General features: G+C 39.9%; 1 pseudogene; it reads left to right on the plus strand.

Annotated features, from left to right (window-relative positions):
* The first annotated feature begins 13,958 nt into the window (after positions 1-13,958).
* On the plus strand, positions 13,959-20,374 carry LOC149227801 (calcium-dependent protein kinase 29 pseudogene; annotated as a pseudogene).
* The last annotated feature ends 4,751 nt before the right edge of the window (positions 20,375-25,125 follow it).

Raw genomic sequence — 25,125 nt, forward strand, 5'->3', positions numbered from 1 at the left:
TTTGGGTGTTCACAGCTACTTGTCATCTTGCCAATCTAATGTTAACGATACTAGTCTTCTCATTATTTTAAGGGGTCTTATGCGGTACTCAGGCTTCCCGTCGGCCCAACTTTTAACGAACAACTATTTGTGACAAGAGAAGAACACTACTCAAAGACAAAACATTGGTATTATTGAGGGAGGCTTGCTTCTTTCTTATTATCCGAAGAGGGTTCTATTTGCTGCCGCAAATCAATCTCTTTATTCGGCGATGTCTAACATTAGGTTACTAAAGATGGTGGCCACCTGTTGTAACAATAGAATCTCTTTCTTTGGAGGCTGCCCCTACTTATCCTTCAAAACATATGTTTTAATGGGTGAGGCTTGTCTTCAAAGATGGTTACTACTTGCTACAGCAAATGGTCCTCATCCTCGGTATCCTGATTATCTAGACAAGGGGAGCGAGAAGCTTATTATCTCACTCACATAACTTTGACAAAAGAATATTATTCCAGAACAACCCCTCTTCCATCCACGGACGGGGTACGGACTAGTCATATTCTTCTGCGGAAATTCTACCTTATACCCAGGGTTTCTTCTGCCCGAAGCAGACCAGGGTGCATGCCCCCTGGGTTCCAGTCTTTCTTTCCGAATCACTCGCACTCATCGGGAAGGAGGACTGGGGGCGGAGGCGAATCTTGTGTGAACAGACCATTTAGGAATGGTATTTGACTATTTGCGATGCGAGATCCCGGAAATGAAAGTTGGTCTACGAGCTTGACCATCCTTCCTTCGTGTGGAAAACACATTACTCTAAAGAGTGAGGAGACTATCGCTCCCATGCAATAAATATAGTCACGTCCAAGGAGTAGGTTATAATCCAAGGGTCCTTGGACGACCATCACGTTCAAATTAACGGTCTTCCCTTTCAATGTAACAGGCACATTGGGGAGGATTCCTAATGGTCGACTGGTTCCTTTATCAAAACCTGAGAGATTTCTTAACTCAGGTAAAAGCGCTGGGGAACCCAGTGCTTTCCAAGAAACAGAGGAAAGGATACTCACAGACGCCCCTTCATCAATGATAGTACCAGCCATGATCATTCTATAGATCTGGACAATGATTCTGAATGGTACACTGGCTGGTAACCGGGGTCTGCCTAGTTGATTCCAATCAAAGGATACAACCAGGTTGCTTGGTGGTGGGACCGAATATACGGCCGGATATGACCCTGATGATGTTCCTTCCTGCGATAAAGGAATGGGCGCATTGCCCTGACGCTCATCAGAGTCGGTGCTGATGAAAAGAACCTGGATGGTGTCATCCTTATTCTCTTCAGTGATGGTGTCGCATGAAGATGACTCTTCGGTGACGGTGTCATTTGAAGATGAAACTTCTGAAGGTAGAACTGAGTCAACTGCCGTATTGACCTTTGGACTTTCGTCCGGTCTGGATTCAGTAGGTTCATTTTCAGTGACTGACGCTTCAGCCGACCACTTGAGCGGGCCAGCTGTATTTTCAATCAACGAAGGACTTGGAACGAGTTTTTTGTATCCAGGAGGAAGTTTTACCGGTGAAACCGGACGATCTTCCAAAACTCTTTTCGCTTCGTCTAAGAAGGGACAACGGTGGATGGCATGACTGCCTTCACACAACTTACAGGGGAATCTTACTCCCCCTTTTTGTCTTGATCCTTCACTTTCACTGGTTGACGGAAAACAATCAACCTGATGGTCAGAGGTTGATGCCCCCGAATTGTGCAGACGAGGGGACCAGTCCCTTAGTATCCGGGGAATACAGGGACAATCTCGATGGAAGTGGGTCCCTTTGCAGATGACACATGGCGATTTAGGCCCGGTCGGTGCAGTGTGTGGGTTTTTGTCAGCTGTCTTTTGCTTGCCCCCAGCTGCCTTCGCCATAGGCTCTTTCTGCTTCTTTTCTTTCTTCTTATTTTCCTTCTTCTCCTTGGGAGGTTGACTTTTGCCAGCTCTACCTTGCGAAGATGAAGGATCAGAGGAAGTATTGTAAGAAGTGGAAGACTGGTGGGTAGTTCTAGACTGGTCTGACTGTTGATTCGATTGCTCAGGATTAGTGGCGATCTGGACTACATTAGTTGAAAAGAGCCATACAGGGAGGCCGATTGTCAATCCTGGAAGTGACAATGTTGCCATATGAGGCACACCAACATCTCCCCAAGAGGAGAAGGGATTTGGACTTCCGCCAAGGTTGCCTCCTTGGTTGGTGGGCTCCATACTTTTCAACTGAAAGATCAACGTGGGAATAACAGGTGATTTTGTTCCGCTTAAAATAAATTTTATTAACGACGCTTTTAGACACAAACTTGCTTTTTCATGTTTTAAGAGTCGAGAAAAAGCTAAAGATGACTCTAGTCGCCTTCGATGTATTAACGAGCCCGAAGTGACAAATGCTCGGTTGGACTTTTTCAGTTATAGAGTTTGAAAAAGGCCAAAAGAAACTGCTCTGGAGATCTAGGCAGAGGGTGTGCCAAACCTTTCGCGAAACCACAGAATACGTTTTACGGTACAGGTGGTCGATCTTCGTGAATGCTGTGTTCACTGCATCGCGATCAGTAGGGCGGTCGACACGGCTTCCTATGGATAAAGGATAAATGCCTATAGGGGTCTCCCAATATACGCGACGGTACGCGGGAGCACAAGTCCGTATTAGTGCCACCGACTCTCAGGAGGAATCACCCACCTTCGTAGAGATCGACAGTCACTATGTTTAACGACGCCGGAACACGTCTCTACCTAGACCTCTAGATGTTTGCGTTATGTTACAAAGCGTTGTTATGTAAATTGGATTTATTTTAATGTTGATCTTGCTTAGCAGTTTGCCTTTAAGGATCACCACGAGATGTATATATACAACTTCCTAAATGCAATCTAAGATGAGAAGCAAAACTTTTCGATCTTTCAACTTTGAAAACCTTAATCTACTGAGGGAAAAGAAAGACACAACTTTTCGCACAGATCATAGAACACACACTAAAATGCAAATTTTCCTAAATCGTCAAGCACACAGTCAAATGCAAAATGCACAATGCATGTATTTCTTTTCGTTATCCTTAATGTTGATGTAAGACAGAAAGGAAACTGTTGTATAACTTTGAATATAATTTCAAGCAGAAGTAAACAAGCTTGTCCAAAATCAAAAGACACCTTAAGATCGACTTGTTTAGACACTGGAAATGTATAGATTCAAACCATAAAATGAAAAACAAACAAACTCAAACAGCCATGAACAGTAATAAAACTAGCTCTTAAGATCACAAAGACACTTTTACAGTTCAGGATCTAAGAGGCCACAGCTATACTGGTTCGCTTTTCACAATGGGAAACTGTAACTGAAGTAAGAAATACTGAAAGAACAATCACAGTTTCATCACACAACTAAGGCGGAATAATGTCAAGGAAAGTTGGTTTACAGCAAGTACAATGACAAGCAATCAGCAGCAAAATAACAGTGAAAACAGGGCTAAGACACAGTGGGAAACCTCAGGAAGACATAGCCTAACTGGATCAGCGCAGGCTCTGGTCTGTCAAATTGACTCTCAGCGCAGTTCCCGAAGGGAGTACCTGCGCTGGAATGCAGACTGCCTGTGGACAGCCTGCACTGAGACACGAGAGTTGCGTTTACAAGGATTTCCGGGTCATAAAAAGCTCAAAAATTCACTGTTTTTGCTGAAATAAAAAGCTATAGGTCAAGTACAAGCTAAGGGATGATCAAGAGGATGAAAAGCTATCACAAAGAGTACAAGAGTCTTTTGTAGATCAGCTCTTCAAATCATGAATCTGCTCAGAAAATGAGCAAGAGTAGCAGCCCCTCTACTTCGCTTTTGATATAGTCAAAAGCTTTTCGATTTGGTACTCTTTGGTTCAGGAAATGAATAGCAAAGATACTACAAACACCAACAAGATACTAGGCTCCCCAGCGGAGTCGCCAGTTTGTTGTGGGGAAAAGTATCCGACTCGGATGACCCTATCCCTACTCTAAGGGTGACAGTCCTTAGCAACAACTGAAAGTAAAGCTTTGATATTTTCCTTTATGAAAGTACAGAGAAGGAAGAAAAGATTGACCAACCGGTGTCTTTCGCTTTTGTCGATCCTATCCTCTCTCTTTGTCTCTTGTTCCCAGCTCCTTGCTCCCTTTGCCGGTCCAGCTACACAAAGATCCTGCACAAACAAGAGAAGGAAAACTACAAGAAACATGTACTCATAACTGATGCATGGATTAGAGTGAATCAGATATACAAGTAAATACAATACATCAATGCAATACAAGTATATAGGAGAACATTCAAAGCTTTATTGATAGAAGTAAAAGGGTTCTGAGAAGGTTACAACCATCAATGGCTCCAATCCAGCAGCACCTCCCCAGCAGCAAGAAATCTCCTCTTCACCTCTATAAAAGCAATCACCCAATAGCTCTAACTGTAAACCAACAGCACTTCCTTGCTTTGCACAAATTCCAGCCCCCTTAGACCTCATAGAAGAGCTCTATATATAGGAGATATGGAGAAAGGATGAGTCAGCTTGAGGCTGGCATAAAGCTGACTAGTGTCCTCTCCCACTTTAGTTAAACTTCAGTTCTTGAGTCCACTTGGAGATCCTTGCTTACACATGGAGATCAAGTACCTCTTACTCATCACAGGGCGAATCCCTTGAACCAAGTGTCAGTTTGGAAGCTTCCTGGGCAATTGACACCTTGCAGAATGACTGTGCCACTTGGCCAATCTCGCCCAGCGCAGGTAGCCTTCATTAGATTTGACTTTCAGCGCAGGTACAAGGAGGAGCAGTTGCATTCCAGCGCAGATGCTCAGTGGAGCAGCTGACATGATCCAAAAATAGCCTGTTTTTGAGTGTTTTCAGGTGGAGAACTGATGGGAAGTGCTGTGGTTTGCTGACCTTGTTCTTCTAGGGGTAAGAACAACATGTTTAGGGACTAAGGATCCCTGTAATTATTGACATTTCATGCTCCATGCTGCGAGGCACAAAAATGTCTATAACACTCCTCGTCATATCAAGGCCTATGAGCATAAGATCATCTGAGATTATGAATCTGTCAAGCTTTGAAGCTACTTGAGACTCTCCACCTCTTTTATTGTTCCAGGTGAAGAGGCCATTACTCGTATCAGTGTCGACTAGCTTCATATTGTTAATAAAATTCTGAAAAGCTATAGAGTCTTTTCCTAGTGTTCTAGTCCCACCCTTTTTTTTCTGACAGGGAATTGATCATGTTGAAGTCCCCTCCTAAAATCCATGGAATTTCTAAGTATTTGTCTCTTAGATCCTCTAGTGAGTTCAGTAGTCTAAGTTTGTCATCAAGCTTCTGTGGACCATAAACTTTTGTGATTAAATAAACTTCCCTGTCTCCCACAGGCTGGATAACCACTGATAAGTAGTTTCTAGATGCTTCAGCATCCACTATACTTATTCTTTGAGGGTTCCAAAGTGTGAGAATACCTCCTGCTGTTTTGTCTGCTTTGACTTCTAGAAATTCATATTTATTAAACCATTTTCTATGTATTTCTCTTATTTTTTTATTGAACACTTGGTCTCCTAGATGAAAATCATATCAAGTTTCTCTTCTTTCATTCTATTGCTAAGATTCCTTTGTTTCCTTTTACTTCCTAGACCTCTAATATTCCAAGATGTGAGCTTCATTCAGTAAGATTTGTAAAAGAATAGCTGGTTAGGTCTTTCATCTTACCTGAATCTATCATCAGTTTTCGACATTCTATCAGCAACTCATTTTTCTTCTTTCTACCCCTTTTCCTGCCTGGGTTTCTGGGTGTTAGTCCTATTGTAGCTTTTATGGCTTTCACCCCTTCATTGTCCTGACTTTTGAGGTTTCTTTTACCTCCTGACCCTTTAGCCTGAGTTCTCCACAGAAATAGCTGTTGCACTCTGTCGAACTCTTCTTGAGGTAATGAATCCATTCCTTCCGTGGTTCCCTGTTTCAGGGATTTTTCCAGATCTAGATGTTCTCTGTTAAGAATATCCTACAGTTCATGATCCTCCGTTTCCACCTCACTCAGGGTTATCTCTTATTCCTTATCAAGTTCCATGTTACTCATCATAGTCTCCTGTTGTTGATTTATAATCTAAATATCCTCCTTATTTTATTCCTTTTCCTTCTCCCCTGGGTTGTCCTCCATAGCTTGATTTTCCTCTTCTAACTCCTCTTCTTCTTCTAGTACCTTGTATCTGTTTTGGCTTGTCTTCTTTTCCTCATTGTTTTTTTTTGTAGCCTTTTCCCTCTTTTACCTCTATTACCCACCTTGTGAAAGCCATCAGTATCTTTCCCTACTATGGCTTTAGTTCTGCTCTCTGATTTGTTGAGAGGGCAGTCCCTGAATAGATGCCCATGTTCATGGCATTTGCGACATCTGAAAGGAACATGTTCATAGTCCACCGCTTGTACCCATTCTTTGTCAAAAACTTCCAGGATCACTTCATCCAGTAGGGCTCTCGAGAGATCCATCTCTACACATATGCGGGCAAAGGAAGTGTAATTTCCCCTTCTAGTGGCCTCCGATATTTTAACAAAATGCCCTAGTTTATTTCCTATAGCTGATAAAGATTCTGGTTGCCAATAATCGAGAGGTAGGGAATAGAGTCTTACCCAAACCGGGACCGAAGTGAAAGTCTCACGCTCCGGGACAAAATTCATCCTCCAAGGCTGCATATAGAGGCCTGCTACAGCATAGAAGTAGGGCCCACCTTCGAACACCCTATCTTTGTCCTCAATGTTAGTGAAAACTACAGTGAAGAAACCCTTTAAGACAACATGTAGGTCTATACCCCCTTTAGGTTTCTAGTGATTTTTAATCCAAGCTTGTAGCACCTTCTCTATTGGCCATAACCCCACGAATTTACAAATGATTGCGTAAGTCATCATGTGATCCCTATGTGCCTGCAGCGCTGGATCACTTAAAACTACTCTAGGTGTAATATTAGTCTTAGGTTTACACATACCATTATGTTTTTTAGTTTCTGTATTCTGAATATTTTTCTCAGCGCCTATCTCTTTTCTAACTTCTTCTCGACTATCACTATGTTCCTGTGTGTCTTTGTTGTTCTGTTCTCCTCCTTCTTAAAAACCTTTTACAGTCTCCAACGGTTTCTTGCTGTGCCTGGAGACTGCCTCGCTGTAGGAGGGAGTGGAGCTCCCCCCTTACGACCTTCCATGGTGTTCAACGCTTGATGTTTTCTTGTAAACCCTAGCCTCTCTAACCTTGTTTGATGTTTTCCTGTAAACCCTAGCCTCTCTAACCTTGTGGATGCTTCAAGTCAACGCTGTTTGTGTCATCATATATATGTAATGTTTTAATATAATTCAAAACACTTGAGTTTTTTTCCTAATGAAAAAAATGACAAGGTCATCAAATTTCCATATGACAAATAAGATAAATTTGAAATATTGTTATACAACAATATTGGCTTGTCAACCAAAAAAAAATTAAAACTGAGCAATCAACTTAAAAAATAAAATGACAAGGTTATCAAATTTCTTTTGAAACTCCAAACACCAACGTGTATTATGGTTTGACATTGATGCCATTGTTGATTTGTAGCACCTACAGAAAAGGCCAAAGTAGCTCTGGTTTCTAAAGTGTTTTATGTTTAACTTGGATTTACAAAAACATTTAACTAAATTATATTAAAATCATACCAGAATTTCATGTTCTTCTGGCCAAAAAAAATCTACGCTCATTAGACTACCGCTCCGTTGAAGGTCCATTTCGTATATGTCTGCCATTTCTACGTCTTGAAACTGGGATATCTTACGGCACAATTCCCGCCATGTGTGACAATGTAATAAAATATTGTATCCCTACTCAAAACAGGTATTGTCACGCCCCTACACCAGCGGTAGTCTTTCAACCGCTTATAGCGAGGTGCGGCACCATCGAACGCTTTCTTTTCACCAATACTCACCTTCGTGGACTACGCCTAATTCACTTGTCCTTACTTAGTTTGTTTTTCGCAACCAAGTAAAATGCATTTATCCTTTATACTTAATGAAGCCCATACTCATTCATTATCCATATGCAATTAACCAAGAACATCAACAATTGCAAACAAGTATAAAGGGAGGGGCAACTCCCGAATAGTCTGCCCAACAATATATTATAACAGTTTCTTCAATAATACATCATCAAGTATACTTGGCAAAACTCCAAGTCTATACTTAGAATAATTTTACAATCAAGGCATAGAACAGCCTTTTACACCATCAATGCCAATCTACACGGTAGGAGGGTGCTCACCCGAGACACCTAAGACTCCCCCTTAGACTCTGCACGATTTCCACCTCAAACCGCACTCTGATCGACCTACGATTGACCTCCGGTAAAACTGCGCACTTACACCTTGGAGCGCATGAGCTATGCGCACTTCCAACTATTTCTGCGCCCTTTTTACCCCTTGTCCAATGCGTAGAAGAGATGCTCTGTTCGTTGTTCCAAATGAGCTCAAGGCTTTCTTACTTATACACATTTCTGCGTGAATTTTGGGAGGGTGTCCAGCCCCCTGGCCGACCCCATAAGCCATCACCACACGCCCACATGTACTCCTTTACAAGTCGGCCTCACTTCATAATCCATCGCTTATAAGTGAAGGTTCAACACTTAGTTATTTTAAGTATTTCTCCTTTATCGTCGCACTTAACGTCACATATCGTTGTGACGATTGTCGCATTTCGTCGCATGAGGAGTGCCTGCTCGTCGCAAGTCCGCCCGCCCGTCGCACCGATGTGCGCCCGCCGTGCCCGTGCGCCCGTCGCACTCGACGCTCAACCGCCTGAGTTTGCGAAGACCTTACATCCTCCTCCACCTGAAATCGTTGTCGTCCTCGACAACATACCATCCCGGTAGCTCTCCACCAAGATCATCGTCAACCATGATGTCAACTCCTCCACATAAGGCAAACATCCCTGCAACATATGTAGAATCCCATCTCCATCATGTTTCACCTTAGTGACTAACTGCCACCAAGACAACCATACCAAGGTATACACCTCTACGGTATGTACTCCATCAGATATCATCTCGATCCATGATCATTGACTCCTGTCACGCCCCTACACCAGCGGTAGTCTTTCAACTGCTTATAGCGAGGTGCGGCACCACCGAACGCTTTCTTTTCACCAATACTCACCTTCGTGGACTACGCCTAATTCACTTGTCCTTACTTAGTTTGTTTTTCGCAACCAAGTAAAATGCATTTATCCTTTATACTTAATGAAGCCCATACTCATTCATTATCCATATGCAATTAACCAAGAACATCAACAATTGCAAACAAGTATAAAGGGAGGGGCAACTCCCGAACAGTCTGCCCAACAATATATTATAACAATTTCTTCAATAATACATCATCAAGTATACTTGGCAAAACTCCAAGTCTATACTTAGAATAATTTTACAATCAAGGCATAGAACAACCTTTCACCATCAATGCCAATCTACACGGTAGGAGGGTGCTCACCCGAGACACCTAAGACTCCCCCTTAGACTCTGCACGATTTCCACCTCAAACCGCACTCTGATCGTCCTACGATTGACCTCCGGTAAAACTGCGCACTTACACCTTGGAGCGCATGAGCTATGCGCACTTCCAACTATTTCTGCGCCCTTTTTACCCCTTGTCCAATGCGTAGAAGAGATGCTATGTTCGTTGTTCCAAATGAGCTCAAGCCTTTCTTACTTATACACATTTCTACGTGAATTTTGGGAGGGTGTCCAGCCCCCTGGCCGACCCCATAAGCCATCACCACACGCCCACATGTACTCCTTTACAAGTCGGCCTCACTTCATAATCCATCGCTTATAAGTGAAGGTTCAACACTTAGTTATTTTAAGTATTTCTCCTTTATTGTCGCACTTAACGTCGCATATCGTTGTGAGGATTGTCGCATTTCGTCGCATGAGGAGCGCCCGCCCATCGCAAGTCCGCCCGCTCGTCGCATCGATGTGCGTCCGCCGTGCCCGTGCGCCCGTCGCACCCGACGCTCAATCGCCCGAGTTTGCGAAGACCTTACATCCTCCTCCACCTGAAATCGTTGTCGTCCTCGACAACATACCATCCCGGTAGCTCTCCACCAAGATCATCATCAACCATGATGTCAACTCCTCCACATAAGGCAAACATCCCTGCAACATATGTAGAATCCCATCTCCATCATGTTTCACCTTAGTGACTAACTGCCACCAAGACAACCATACCAAGGTATACACTTCTATGGTATGTACTCCATCAGATATCATCTCGATCCATGATCATTGACTCCTGTCACGCCCCTACACCAGCGGTAGTCTTTCAACCGCTTATAGCGAGCTGCGGCACCACCGAACGCTTTCTTTTCACCAATACTCACCCTCGTGGACTACGCCTAATTCACTTGTCCTTCCTTAGTTTGTTTTTCGCAACCAAGTAAAATGCATTTATCCTTTATACTTAATGAAGCCCATACTCATTCATTATCCATATGCAATTAACCAAGAACATCAACAATTGCAAACAAGTATAAAGGGAGGGGCAACTCCCGAACAGTCTGCCCAACAATATATTATAACAGTTTCTTCAATAATACATCATCAAGTATACTTGGCAAAACTCCAAGTCTATACTTAGAATAATTTTACAATCGAGGCATAGAACAACCTTTCACCATCAATGCCAATCTACACGGTAGGAGGGTGCTCACCCGAGACACCTAAGACTCCCCCTTAGACTCTGCACAATTTCCACCTCAAACCGCACTCTGATCGACCTACGATTGACCTCCGGTAAAACTGCGCACTTCCACCTTAGAGCGCATGAGCTATGCGCACTCTAACTTATTTCTGCGCCTTCTTTTACCCCTTGTCCAATGCGTAGAAGAGATGCACTGTTCGTTGTTCCAAATGAGCTCAAGGCTTTCTTACTTATACACATTTCTGCGTGAATGTTGGGAGGGTGTCCAGCCCCCTGGCCGACCCCATAAGCCATCACCACACGCCCACATGTACTCCTTTACAAGTCGGCCTCACTTCATAATCCATCGCTTATAAGTGAAGGTTCAACACTTAGTTATTTTAAGTATTTCTCCTTTATCGTCGCACTTAACGTCGCATATCGTTGTGAGGATTGTCGCATTTCGTCGCATGAGGAGCGCCCGCCCATCGCAAGTCCGCCCGCTCGTCGCATCGATGTGCGCCCGCCGTGCCCGTGCGCCCGTCGCACCCGACGCTCAACCGCCCGAGTTTGCGAAGACCTTACATCCTCCTCCACCTGAAATCGTTGTCGTCCTCGACAACATACCATCCCGGTAGCTCTCCACCAAGATCATCATCAACCATGATGTCAACTCCTCCACATAAGGCAAACATCCCTGCAACATATGTAGAATCCCATCTCCATCATGTTTCACCTTAGTGACTAACTGCCACCAAGACAACCATACCAAGGTATACACTTCTACGGTATGTACTCCATCAGATATCATCTCGATCCATGATCATTGACTCCTGTCACGCCCGTACACCAACGGTAGTCTTTCAACCGCTTATAGCGAGCTGCGGCACCACCGAACGCTTTCTTTTCACCAATACTCACCCTCGTGGACTACGCCTAATTCACTTGTCCTTCCTTAGTTTGTTTTTCGCAACCAAGTAAAATGCATTTATCCTTTATACTTAATGAAGCCCATACTCATTCATTATCCATATGCAATTAACCAAGAACATCAACAATTGTAAACAAGTATAAAGGGAGGGGCAACTCCCGAACAGTCTGCCCAACAATATATTATAACAGTTTCTTCAATAATACATCATCAAGTATACTTGGCAAAACTCCAAGTCTATACTTAGAATAATTTTACAATCAAGGCATAGAACAACCTTTCACCATCAATGCCAATCTACACGGTAGGAGGGTGCTCACCCGAGACACCTAAGACTCCCCCTTAGACTCTGCACAATTTCCACCTCAAACCGCACTCTGATCGACCTACGACTGACCTCCGGTAAAACTGCGCACTTCCACCTTAGAGCGCATGAGCTATGCGCACTCTAACTTATTTCTGCGCCCTTTTTACCCCTTGTCCAATGCGTAGAAGAGATGCTTTGTTCGTTGTTCCAAATGAGCTCAAGGCTCTCTTACTTATACACATTTCTGCGTGAGTTTTGGGAGGGTGTCCAGCCCCATGGCCGACCCCATAAGCCATCACCACACGCCCACATGTACTCCTTTACAAGTCGGCCTCACTTCATAATCCATCGCTTATAAGTGAAGGTTCAACCCTTAGTTATTTTAAGTATTTCTCCTTTATCGTCGCACTTAACGTCGCATATCGTTGTGAGGATCGTCGCATTTCGTCGCATGAAGAGCGCCCGCCCGTCGCAAGTCCGCCCGCCCATCGCACCGATGTGCGCCCGCCGTGCCCGTGCGCCCGTCGCACCCGACGCTCAACCGCCCGAGTTTGCGAAGACCTTACAGGTATGGTCGTACGGAAGGATACATGAAAAATGCGTGGCATCCTTTAAAATATAGTTTTAACAAAAAATCACGTAATGATATATATTATGAACACGTTTAAAATTTGGAATTTTAAAGTAAAGGGAATTAAATATTTTAACATATGAAAAATTCATTTTAAATAATTTTATTAAAATCATAATTTTGAAGTAATGCCATTGTTACAGTGGTCAACGTTATAGCTCAAAACCTTGACCGTGTTATCGTGCCTCTCTGAGTCTTTAGTGTGGTCAACATTATAAGTTCAAAAGCTATATCCACATAACTCGCCGTCGCGCTGCCCTGAAAACAATACTTTGCAAAACACTAAATAATTCCAGTAAATTGCCAGCGCCAAACGTTATACGTTTTTGACTTTTTCATCCAATCCGGCATACAATTTTTTAAGGTACACAGTTACGTTATGGGTGGACCGTGATACCGGCAGAAAAGCCCAAAGTGGCGCTGATGGCCTATTTTCCAAGTCCATTTCGTACCAATTTTCCAAGTCCATTTCGTACAAGTCTGCCATTTCTAAGTCTTGTTTGGACTTGGGATACGTTAAGGAACAATTCCCACCACGTGCGATAATGAGATAAAATATTGTATCTCTGCTCAAAATAGGTATCTTTGTGCTAAAAGTAAATAGGTATTTTTGTGTTAAAAGTAGAGGCAAGGTATATTCACTAGTTTATCTCGTCATTAATACGCAGAGGCAGTGTATGCTCACTGTGAGATAATGTATCTATTTCCATCTAAGGTGAGTATATACTGCTTTTAGTATTTATGGCTTAATAGATTTATAAATATTAGTTGTTAAAAGTAAAAAAATAAGGTTAAATTTGTCTTTTAATGTAATTTAATAACAATTTCATTAGAATAAAATTACTTTTATCGAATTTCAACTCAATCAAATATATAATTTTTCTACATTTAGATTGCTTTAAAAAAACCACTTTTTGTTATCCTACAAATATATTTTCTAATTTTTTTCATAACTACTAGTTTTATTTGCAAATATAAATACTCAACCTTTATAATAATTTAATAATATATATACCAAATATATGCATTCATGCGCACTCTCCCTCTATATGTTTGTTAGCATTAAAATATATTCCTTCCTTTGGTTCTAAACATTTTATAATAATACACATACTATATATACACGATGTACTGCCCTATTTCCTCCCACAATCAAGTACCATGTTCCAAAATCCGCCAATAAATTTGGCATTTACCGCCTTGCATCAATTTGCACTGCCCTGCAGCCTGATATCAGACGAATATTCTTGCAAATAGTCCTGAAACCCTGTAACGCATAACTCGCTTCGCCATCGTGTTGCCTTTTTAATAACCCGGACAGCTTTAGCCGCCTCTCTCTAGCTATCCATCCATCTTGTTGTATTTGTAAACAAGCAAACCAGGAACACACAAACAACACCGGTCAACATGACGGAAGCATTCCTTCAAAACTACCGATTGCAATTGCATGAGAAGGTGATAGGCAGAGGCAGGTTCGGGGTGATCAGGAAATGCCTCAACAAGCGAAGTGGTCAACAGGTCGCCTGCAAGACCATAACAAAAGCAAATCTGCAGGATTCCAACGACAGAGAATGCCTCAACAACGAAATCAAGATCATGCAGTATCTCTCAGGGCAACCCACTGTAGTTTCACTTCATGACGTTTATGAGGATGATGAGTATCTGCATCTGGTGATGGAGATGTGCTCAGGGGGAGATCTATTCGACAGAATCGTTAGCAGGAATAATACAGTACCATTTTCCGAAGAGGAGGCCGCCACCATCTTGCAAAAGCTCATGGAGGCCATCAATTACTGCCACTCCATGGGAATCGCCCACAGAGATATAAAGCCTGACAACATTCTCTTGGTTGATAATTCAAATTTCCTCGATCAAATCAAGCTCGCAGACTTTGGCCAGGCCTCCTTTTTCTCTCCATGTATTTTTATTATGTTTTTGCCCCTTTCCTTGTCATACAAGTCCATGAAATTGTTGGGTATGGATCAATGAACCCCATAACAGACAGAGTGCAGGGACGCAAACACATAAACACAGCACAGAACTTGAACTCCACAACTTGCTTCCATTCATCAATTAAATGAGTATTTATACAGGATGAAGAAACTTCTGGAGATCGATTGGGGCAATGGCTTCTTCAGGAAGCTTTCCCCATTGTCAATAATTTCTAGAATCAGCATTAATACCTCTGTTGAATTTTGGCCGCTGTAATAAAGGTGGTAGTTGGAATTAGTTCTAGTTCCTTCCAATACTCCCCCTTAATTCCAACTATATAACAAACATCTGATATGCCTGCTGGTCTAAGTCTCAGCTAGGCGTACAACATAATTTGGATTTTCTACATTGCACAACTTACTTCTACACATTTCAAATTTAGCCTTTCCAAGCGGTTTGGTAAATATGTCAGCCACATTTTCATTTGTATTACAATATGATAAGTCAATTTCTTTTGATTGCAATTTTTCTCTTACAAAATGATGTTGTGTGTCAATGTGTTTTGTCCTTGCATGATACATAAGATTGTTTGCCAATTTGATAGTGCTTTGATTGTCACATCTGATTACTATAGGTGTTTGTTGTGTTTCTCCAACATCTTCAAGTATCCTCCTAAGCCATATTGCTTCACAGGTAGCACTGCATAACGCTTTATATTCAGCTTCAGTGGATGACAATGAAACAATTGGTTGTTTCTTACTACTCCATGATATTGGTCCTGAACCAATATTGAACACGTATCTAGTAGTATATTTCCTATCATCTAGATTTCCAGCCCAGTGGGAATCAGAATAACCTGCCAATTCAATATCAAATTCATCAGTATACATAATACCAAAATTAAGTGTTCCTTTCAGATATTGAAGGACTTTCTTTGCTACTTTCCAATGGCTTTCACAAGGCTTAGCCATGAATTGACTAAGTATGCTGACAGAATATGCTATATCTGGTCTGGTAGTGGTGAGATAGTTCAGACTTCCCACCAATTGACAGTACATAGTTCCATTCACCTCTTTGGTTCCATCATCACTGCACAATTTTACATTCTGTTATAAAGGAGTAGATGTTGTCTTGCATTCAATCATATTGAATCTTTTAAGGATTTCCCTTGTATATTTGCTTTGTGTGATTAGTGTCTTACCAGGTTCCCTCCAAACTTCAAGACCTAAACAATAATGCAATTCACCAAGATCCTTCATCTCAAATACATGTGACAACTAATTTTTAATTTCTTCAATCAACTTGCATGCATTTCCTGTTATGATAAGATCATCAACATATACAGATATTAAAGCAACATTCTTGCCTTCATCTTCCTTGATGTACAAGTTAGGATCATTTTTTCTTCTCATAAAACCTTTCTCATAAAAGAAAGAATCAATTTTCACATACCATGATCTTGGTGCTTGTTTTAAGCCATATAAAGCTTTCTTTAACCTGCAAACTAGATGCTCCTGTCCCTGTTTTACAAACCCTTCAGGCTGTACTAAATAAACTTCTTCTTTTAACTCACCATTCAAAAATGCAGATTTGACATCTAACTGATGCATTTTCCAATTATATTTTGTAGCTAATGCAATCATGATTCTAATTGTGTTCAACTTAGCTATAGGTGCAAAATTATCTTCATAATCAATTCCCTCCTTTTGTGAATATCCTTTTGCAACCAATCTAACTTTATGTTTATCAATACTTCCATCACCATTAAATTTAGATTTATAAAGCCATTTGCATCCTATGGGAACTTTATTTTTAGGCATTTCTGTTAATTCCCATGTGTCATTCTTCATTGTAGAGTTATATTCTTCATTCATTGCATTTCTCCATTCTTCATATTCTTGAGCTTCCTCATACTTTGAAGGTTCTACAACATTCATAACATGAGACATTAATGCATAATATTTATACCTTACAGGTACCCGACTTTGACGTGATGACCTTCTTGGAGTTTTACTATTTCCATCTTTCTTTTGGCTTTGCAGAGTCTCCTCTCCTCTCTTTGGAGTGTCATGACTGCTTGATGCTACTTGCTCTTGAACTTGTACCTGTTCCTGTGCTTGTTCAACACTTGTATCTAATTTGACATAATCATCAATATCATGCTACACACTAGTATTATTTATTTTATCACCTTCATTTGCAATCTCATGAAACACCACATCCCTACTTGCAAGCAGTCTATGAGTACTGGGATCAAACAACTTGTGTGCTTTTTCATTATCACAATAACCAATAAATATGCACTTAATTGACTTTGCATCAAGTTTTCTTCTTTCATCTTTAGGAATATGAGCAAATGCCTTGCAACCAGAAACTCTTAAATGACTCACTTTTGGTTTGTACCCATAAAATGCTTCAAAAGGTGTTTTAAGCTCTAAAATTTTAGTTGGACTCCTATTTTTCAAATAAACAGCAATATTAATGGCTTCAGCCCAAAAAACATTAGAGATATTTTTACCTTGAAGCATACTACGTGCACATTCAACTAGTGTTTTGTTTTTCCTCTCAGCAACTCCATTTTGCTGAGGTGTATGTGGCATTGTAAATTGTTGCAAAATCCCATTTCTTTTACAATATTGATTAAATTCTCCCCCTTGATCAGATCTCAAAATTTTGATGTAATTACCAGTTTGTTTTTCTACCATATTCTTAAATTCTTTAAAGTACTCAAAAACATCACTCTTCTTTCTTATGAAATAAACCCATGTACATCTAGATCTATCATCTACAAAAATAAGAAAATATCATGCTCCACCAATAGATCTAGTTTGCATAGGTCCACATACATCAGTATGAATTAATTCAAGTATTTCCCTTTGCCTTTTTTCTTTATGTATAGGAAATTCCTCCCTATGTTGCTTCCCAAGTACACATGCTTCACATTCAACATGATTATTCTTCAAGATAGGAAGACCTTCAACCATTGTGTTCTTTTGAAGTAGCATTAAATCTTTGTGATTTAGATGTCCATACCTTTGATGCCATAAATCTACTATTGATATTGTTGTAGATGCCAATGCTTGATGACTTTTCCTGGTCACATCCAACTTATACAAGCCTCCAACTCTGGTTCCTGTGGCAATAACCTTGTACTTATCTTGAATGTCTTTCACTACACACTGTGATTTAACAAATCCCACCTTCAAATCTTGGTCAGTAATAGTAGAAACAAAAATTAAATTCTTTTTGATACAGGGACATACATCACATTATGGATCTGTTTTTCTTTTCCATTAGGAAAATTCACACCTATTACTCCAAAACTTGAACTTTAAGTGATCTGTTATCTCCTAGACAAACATATGTTCCATCAATGTTTTCATGATATTCATCAAACCACTCCTTATTACAAGACATATGGGGTGATGCACCAGAATCAATGAACCAAGCATTCATATCATCATTTTCCACAGACAATGCAGCATCAGAAACAAACAATTTAAGATTTTTAAATCCATCATTGATTGAGGTATTCTTGTCCACAAAATTTCCATTATGCCTTCTGTTTCTTTGCCTAGACTCATTATATTTCCTTTTATAACAATCTTTAGAATGATGCCCAGGTTTGCCACAGTAATAACACTCATCATTTCTCTTATGGATTTGAATTTTAGACTGTGTCATACCTTTTTGTTTTGCTTGAAACTTTCCTCCTTTGTTCTTGTCCCATGGCTTGCCTCTGTATGGATATTTGCCCTTCGCCACCAATGCCAAATCTAAACTGCTAGAACCCAAATTAAAGCTCTTCATCCTCTCCTCCTCTTGTAGAAGAATTCCTGTCAATTCGTCAAATGTAGGGGGTTTCTCTCTAGCTACAAGACTTGAAACAAAAATTTGATAATCTTGCACTAAGCCATTTAATATGATGGTGACTAAGTCAGTACTAGACACCTTTTCACCAATATCTCCTAACTTATCACTTAAATCTTTGATATAAGATATGGAATTGCTTATATTTTCATTTGCTTCCATTTTTGGAAATAAAAGATTAGTATTCAAAAACAAGATTTGGTTTGTATTTGTTGTTTCATCAAACCCTTCAACGTATCCCATGTTTCTTTTGATGTTTTGCAATCTCTAATGTGAGGAATAATGTTTTCCTTTACGGACATACGCAACAACACCTTTGCTTTGTCTCCCTTTTCTCCCAATCTGGAATAGAACCTGCAACAATGGGTTTGGCCTCATCCCCACTCACAATGGACCACAAATTATTTCCTTCTAAAATAGTCATTAACTTGAATTTCCAATTCACATAATTTTCTCCATCAAGTTTGGTGGATTCATTCATATAAGTATCAAGCAAAAAATTTGCCATGATGAAAAAAAACTTTCTCCAATCACCAAAATGCAAATTTTTTTCACAACTTCAATATTTCCTTACTCAATAATAACAACCCTCCTTTTTAATATCACCAATAATAACACTTTTCCCCTCTCTTTTTTTTTTTAAGAACTCAACAAAAGATAATCATACTTTTCATATTTTAATAAAAACGATTGCCAGACAAACTATAAGCGTTTATTACCAGGTATGAACCACTCTGATCTACGTCTACCACACATAATGAAACACACTGAACTACGGTTACACATAGTTGTTTACCTCTCCACTATATTGGCACCTCCACACTCCTCTTTATACTACGGAACAACATATATCTATTACCACATTTATATGCCACGTATGCGTAAATGCTTGATAGAGTTTAAGGCCATTTGGCACTTAGCAGACTTTAAGCGTCATAGAGCCAACCTCCCAATCAGATTAAACTGTATAGTATATATAAACACTAGCTTACAGCATATAAAAAAAAACATAGATGACATTCTTTTTCTAGCAGTAAGCGCGTTACAGTAAGCAAACAAAAACACAGATGGAGTACTACTTCTAACATTAAGCACAGCATTTGCGATTGTAGTCCAAGGTGCATCCTCTGCCGCCACCACCACCGCCAGTTCAGCCAGGACCTCCTAAGCTCATAGCACACAGTTCACCACACTTCCGCTGTGCACACCAGGCCGAAAAGCACAACAGATCTCCACCAACACAACGCTGCTGCAGGTCTGCTACACAACGATTTCTCACACACAAGCACAACGGGCTCTCACACTCTCAATGCTTGACTTGCACGCACAGCGGGCTCCCACACTCAGCCCTTAACCTCGCTCTGATACCATATCAGTGACCAGAGACACATAAACACAGAACAGAAAACACATACAAACACCTCACAACTTGCTTCCATTCATTGATTAAATGGGTATTTATACAGGGTGAAGAAACTTCTGGAGATATATTGGGGCAATGGATTCTTCAGGAAGCTTTCCCCATTGTCAATGATTTCTAGAACCAGTGTTAAAACCTCTGTTGAATTTTGATTGCTGTAATAAAGGTGGTAGTTGGAATTAGTTCTAGTTCCTTCCAACACCCCACGGTTGAAATTCTCACATTAATGAATGCAGGGCAAGGATCAATGCAAGGAATTGTGGGTACTCCATATTACGTAGCACCGGAGGTGTTGGGAGGAAAGGATTACGGTGATAAAGTTGATGTGTGGAGCGCAGGGGTGATCCTGTACATAATGCTGAGTGGAGTTGCCCCTTTTTCGGGAGAAGCACCACAGGATATATTTGAGGCAGTCCTGTATGGGCGCCTTCATTTCCCAACTGATCAGTGGCTATCAATATCTCAGTCTGCCAAGGACTTGATACGCCGGATGCTATCCAGAGACATCACCAAGAGACTCAGCGCAGACCAAGTGCTAGGTATTCCCTCTTTTCTACCATTAATAGTGAATATTGCAGCTTGCGCCTGTTGGGTTCTATAAGATCCATTGAATATTGATGATAGATATTTGTTTTGCTGCAGATCATCCATGGGTCACCACTCATGCCCTGCGCAGTACCGGACTGTAGAAGTCTGAAATATTGAATGGCTTCCAGCAACCGATGAGATGTCGCGTTGTAAAGCCTGTTGGAGAGACTAAGGTTTGATGCTTGCCATATCCCCTATGGGTGTGTTTTCCACCTGAGTCCTTACAACAGACATGGTCACGTTGGTGTTAAAATTAGTACGATGCTAAAGAACCCATTTGGTCTTTTGGATTGGGTTAATGATCCAAATCATCTGTAAGGGTTTTTCGTATGTAGAACGCAACGTCTGATATAGAAACCCCTGGTGCAATTGAAAGTGGAGTTCCGTTGAGATTGAAAAATGGGAATTGTTGCTATGTGCGGTGAGGAAATGGGGTACCGTTGGAGTGGGTCCCTGGATAATCGGTGAAATCACGGGTAGATAGTGCTTGATATACTAAGATTGCAAATATGTCAATGACAATACAAAAAGAAATTTTGTGTTTTTTTTTTTTTTTTTTCTTTTGAACTCGTGGTTAAATTTCCAATTTTATGAGTTAGAAATGTTTTTGTTCATCCCAAAAAAGCAAAATTCTTAGCCCTAAAAAAACTTTGAAAATGACACAAAACCGAAAGATGAGACCTAAATTAAATAGTGTCTACATAAAATTAATACTCAGAGACTCTTGAACACAACATCGTGCTCGATATTTGTCACCAATGTTCAAATATATACCTTGATCATTAGTTGTAGAGCTAAATGATGTCTTTACATTTCTCTAATATAATATGACTAAGAACAATGAACAGGCCCAATATAGAACCACATATTGTCAAATATGATATGGTAAATACATGTGCTCTACTATATTTAGACGGGTATGTACACCGAACTGGATTGGGACATTACTGTACTAAGGATTACTACATGTACTGATAACTATACTACTGTTATCTGGGATATTTTGATATGAAAAAAGAGGTAAATATAACTCATAAATGAATATATAGTTTTTTTTTTTTTTTCCTGGAAAAAGAAATATGATTGATGCATCACAATGGTAGTCACAATGCAATTTATGTGAATGTTAAATTTTGTAATTGGGTAATTTTTTGTATTGAGGAATTAAGTTAATAGTTTTTTTCTCTGGAGTTTTGGTGTTTGGAATAGATTTGCAGGTTGTTCTACTTGTGTTCAAATTTCTAAAGGCGTCACCCATACACCCCTAGTGTAGGAGGATATAAGCAATATGAAAGCAACTCCCATCACCAACTCTAATCTCTGGAATTTTAGTGTTTGGAATTGATTTACAAATAATCTCACGAGTGTTTGGAATGCATTTACAAGTAATCCCATCAGTATTATGCATATTTCTATTTTAAAATTGAGTTTCTCAATTTTATTTTATTTATGTGAAAAATTCCACCTATAAATAAGTAGACATTAGAGATTTAATTTCTAAAAATATTCATAAAATATGGGAACATTAACGATTTAAAAATTTAATTTGAAACCTTTAATTAAAATAAAATAGTTGACATTATCATTCCCTTTTACTTGAGATAGTTGACATTATCATTCCCTTTTACCTGAGGTTCAAAGAATGCAATAGGTATTAAATGTTGAAATTATAATTCCAACTACTGCATTTATTCTAGAAAACCGTCAGTGTTTATCGCACCGATTTTCATGAGACGGTGGTATTCTCTGGAGGGGCAGCGATAACATCCATCGATTGACACGTGGATCAGCAGTTTTGGAAAACAACTTTTTTCCCGGTGCGTAAACTTCAGCAAATAAGTCCTTGCGATATGGTCCGTCAACCGTTCGATTGAAATCTTGGTTTGAATCCGTTCGATGGAGGTCAACTATTGAATGTACAGGGCTGCACCAAATTACGTGACGTAAATTAGAATTTACATTAACCGCCAGTTTTTGCCAGTAAAGCATTAAATGAAAAATTTATTGTGGTCGTAGAACGTAGGTAAAGTTTTTATTTTTTTATGCACGGGTGTAATTCTTGTTTTAGGGGACACGAAAAGGTAAAAGTCATATGTTTTTGTTTTGTTGTTCAAGTTATGCAATGTAAGAAAACGCACAACAGTGCGAAGTAAAAAGAGTATATGCAGCAGCGTATGTAATGTTTTTTTGAGAGAATGAAATGTAATGCAAGGTAATATGCAGCGAGCAGCATTGCATATGCAAAGGGAAGCACGCAGCAACGTGAAGTTTTTTTTTCTGGTTGTTCATTGTAAATGAAAATATACAGCTGAGACAGAGTAATTTGTTTTATGAGAGGCAGTGAAAGTTTTTTTTTGGAACTGCATTTGAAGCGTTCCTGGTGTAATCCCTCAGGAAGAGGAAGAAGTCTGTAACAGACAATTTTTATTAATGAATATAAAGTTTTTATGTGTGAAAAAATTTGTTCTTCTTCAGAAAACAATTTTAAGCTTCCCTGTGTTAAGATCCTGTGTTAAAAGAAAGTATTATCCTCTGTTCAGTAATTTGTTTGGAATTAGCAAAAATTCCCAACATGGTATCGGAGCTTGTCCAGGCTCTTTGAAGGTGTCAAAGAAGATGAAGGAAGGTTTCTTGCTACAACAGCTTCTCCAGTAGAGTGAAGACTTAGTCAAAAAAAATCCAAGGTATTTCTCAAGTTAGTTTTTGTGTTACTGTTGAGGACAGACAATTATTTTAAATACACAGTCAAGTATTTTGAAGCATAGTTAAGAGTGCAAGAATGGATGGAGCCAGCACTAGCATGGGTATCTTTAATACACAGCTCCCACAATTAATGGAAATAACTATGACTATTGGGCAATAACTATGAAAGCTTTGCTTGCTTCTCAAGACTTATGGGAATTTGTTGAATATGGCTTTGAAGAACCAACAGATGAAAATGAGTTTAACAGTTTAACTCAAGCAGAGAAAGATCTGTTGAAGAGCAATAGGAAGAAGGATTCTAAAGCCCTCTATTTTTTGTATCAAGCAGTGCATGAGAGTGTGTTTCCAAGGATAGCAGCAGCTAAGAGATCTAAAGAAGCATGAGAAACTCTCAAGATAGCCTATCAGGGCATGGAGAAAGTGAAGACAGCAAAACTACAGTTACTGAGGAGAGATTTTGAGAATCTATGGATGAAGGAGTTAGATAATATTGACTCATTCTTCACACATGTGATTGGTCTGGTCACACAGATAAGGTCTCATGGAGAGATTCTTGAAGAAAGAAGGATTGTGGAGAAACTATTGAGGATCCTACCCTCAAGGTTCGATGTGATTGTCACCACCATAGAAGAGACAAAGGATCTCACAAACTTCTCAGTTGAGGAACTACATGCATCACTGACAACACATGAGCAAAGATTGAGTAGAAATGAAAACTCATCTCTAGAGCATGCCTTTAAGACCCAGATGTTCTTTGGAAGAGGAAAAGGTCAAGGCAGAGGAAACAAGAGAGGAATAGGCAGAAGCCAAAACAGAGGTGGAAGAAATAGTCAAGAAAATGCTCAAGGAAGAGGCAGCAATCCAAATCAGAACCAAGGCCAAGGCAGCAGTCAACAAAGTGGTCAACATCATGCTCAAGGACAAAGGTATGATAAATCCAATGTCCAATGTCACTATTGTAAAAAATATGGGCATTATGAAAATGAATGTAGGAAGAAGCAGCATGATATGAGTAATAGAACTAGTGCAAATTTCACTAGAGAAAATATCAGCCAAAATAATTTGTTTATAGCCTGTAATATGGCTGAAGAAAAGAGTGAAGATGTATGGTTTCTAGACTCCGGTTGCAGTAACCATATGACAGGAAACATAGCCCTATTTTCTATGTTAGATTAGAGTGTGAAGTCACAAGTCACACTAGGGACTGATAGTAAAGTTTCTGTTATGGGAAAAGGAGAAGTAAATGTCTTAACAAAGAAAGGTGAAAAGAAAACCATAGCAGATGTTTATTATGTTCCTGGAATGAAATGTAATCTCTTAAGTATTGGACAGCTTGTTCAAAAGGGGTACAATGTTTTCTTTGTGGATGATGTATGCACCATCATGGATAAAAAACCCAGCAAACAATGTATTGTTGAAGTGAAGATGACAAGGAACAGGATGTTCCCTCTCAGAATGAAGGCAGATTTAAAAAATAAAGAAGTAATAGCAGCAGTGACTCAAGAGGCTTTCCAAAGCGAACCAAAGGATGAATATTGGTTGTGGCACTTGAGATTTGGACATCTCAACTTTGGAGGTCTTAACTTGTTGAGCAAAAAAGGAATGGTAAGAGGATTACCATTGATAGAGAAACCAGACAACCTTTGTGAAGGTTGTATCTTGGGGAAACAACACAGAGAAAGTTTTCCATCAGGGAAAGCATAAGGGCAAAATCACCCTTAGAGATTGTCCACTCAGATTTATGTGGACCGATGCAAACACCATCACTTGTAGGCAGCCACTATATATTAACATTCATTGATGATTTTACTAGAAAAATTTGGGTTTATTTCCTGAAGAACAAAAGTGAAGTGTTTGAAAGATTTTACAATTTCAAAGCACTTGTTGAAAACCAAAGCGGGCTGCATATCAAAGTTCTAAGAACTGATAGAGGAGGTGAGTATATCTCCAAGGAATTTCTACGTTTTTGTAGAGAAAATGGAATTCATAAGCAGTTTACCACTAGGTACACTTCGCAGCAAAATGGAGTTGCCGAAAGGAAGAATAGGACAATCATGGATA

This window comes from Pinus tabuliformis, chromosome J (genome assembly GCF_031772625.1).
Source record: "Pinus tabuliformis cultivar Carrire ecotype Pingquan chromosome J, CPIR1, whole genome shotgun sequence".
In the NCBI taxonomy this organism is placed as follows: Eukaryota; Viridiplantae; Streptophyta; class Pinopsida; order Pinales; family Pinaceae; genus Pinus; species Pinus tabuliformis.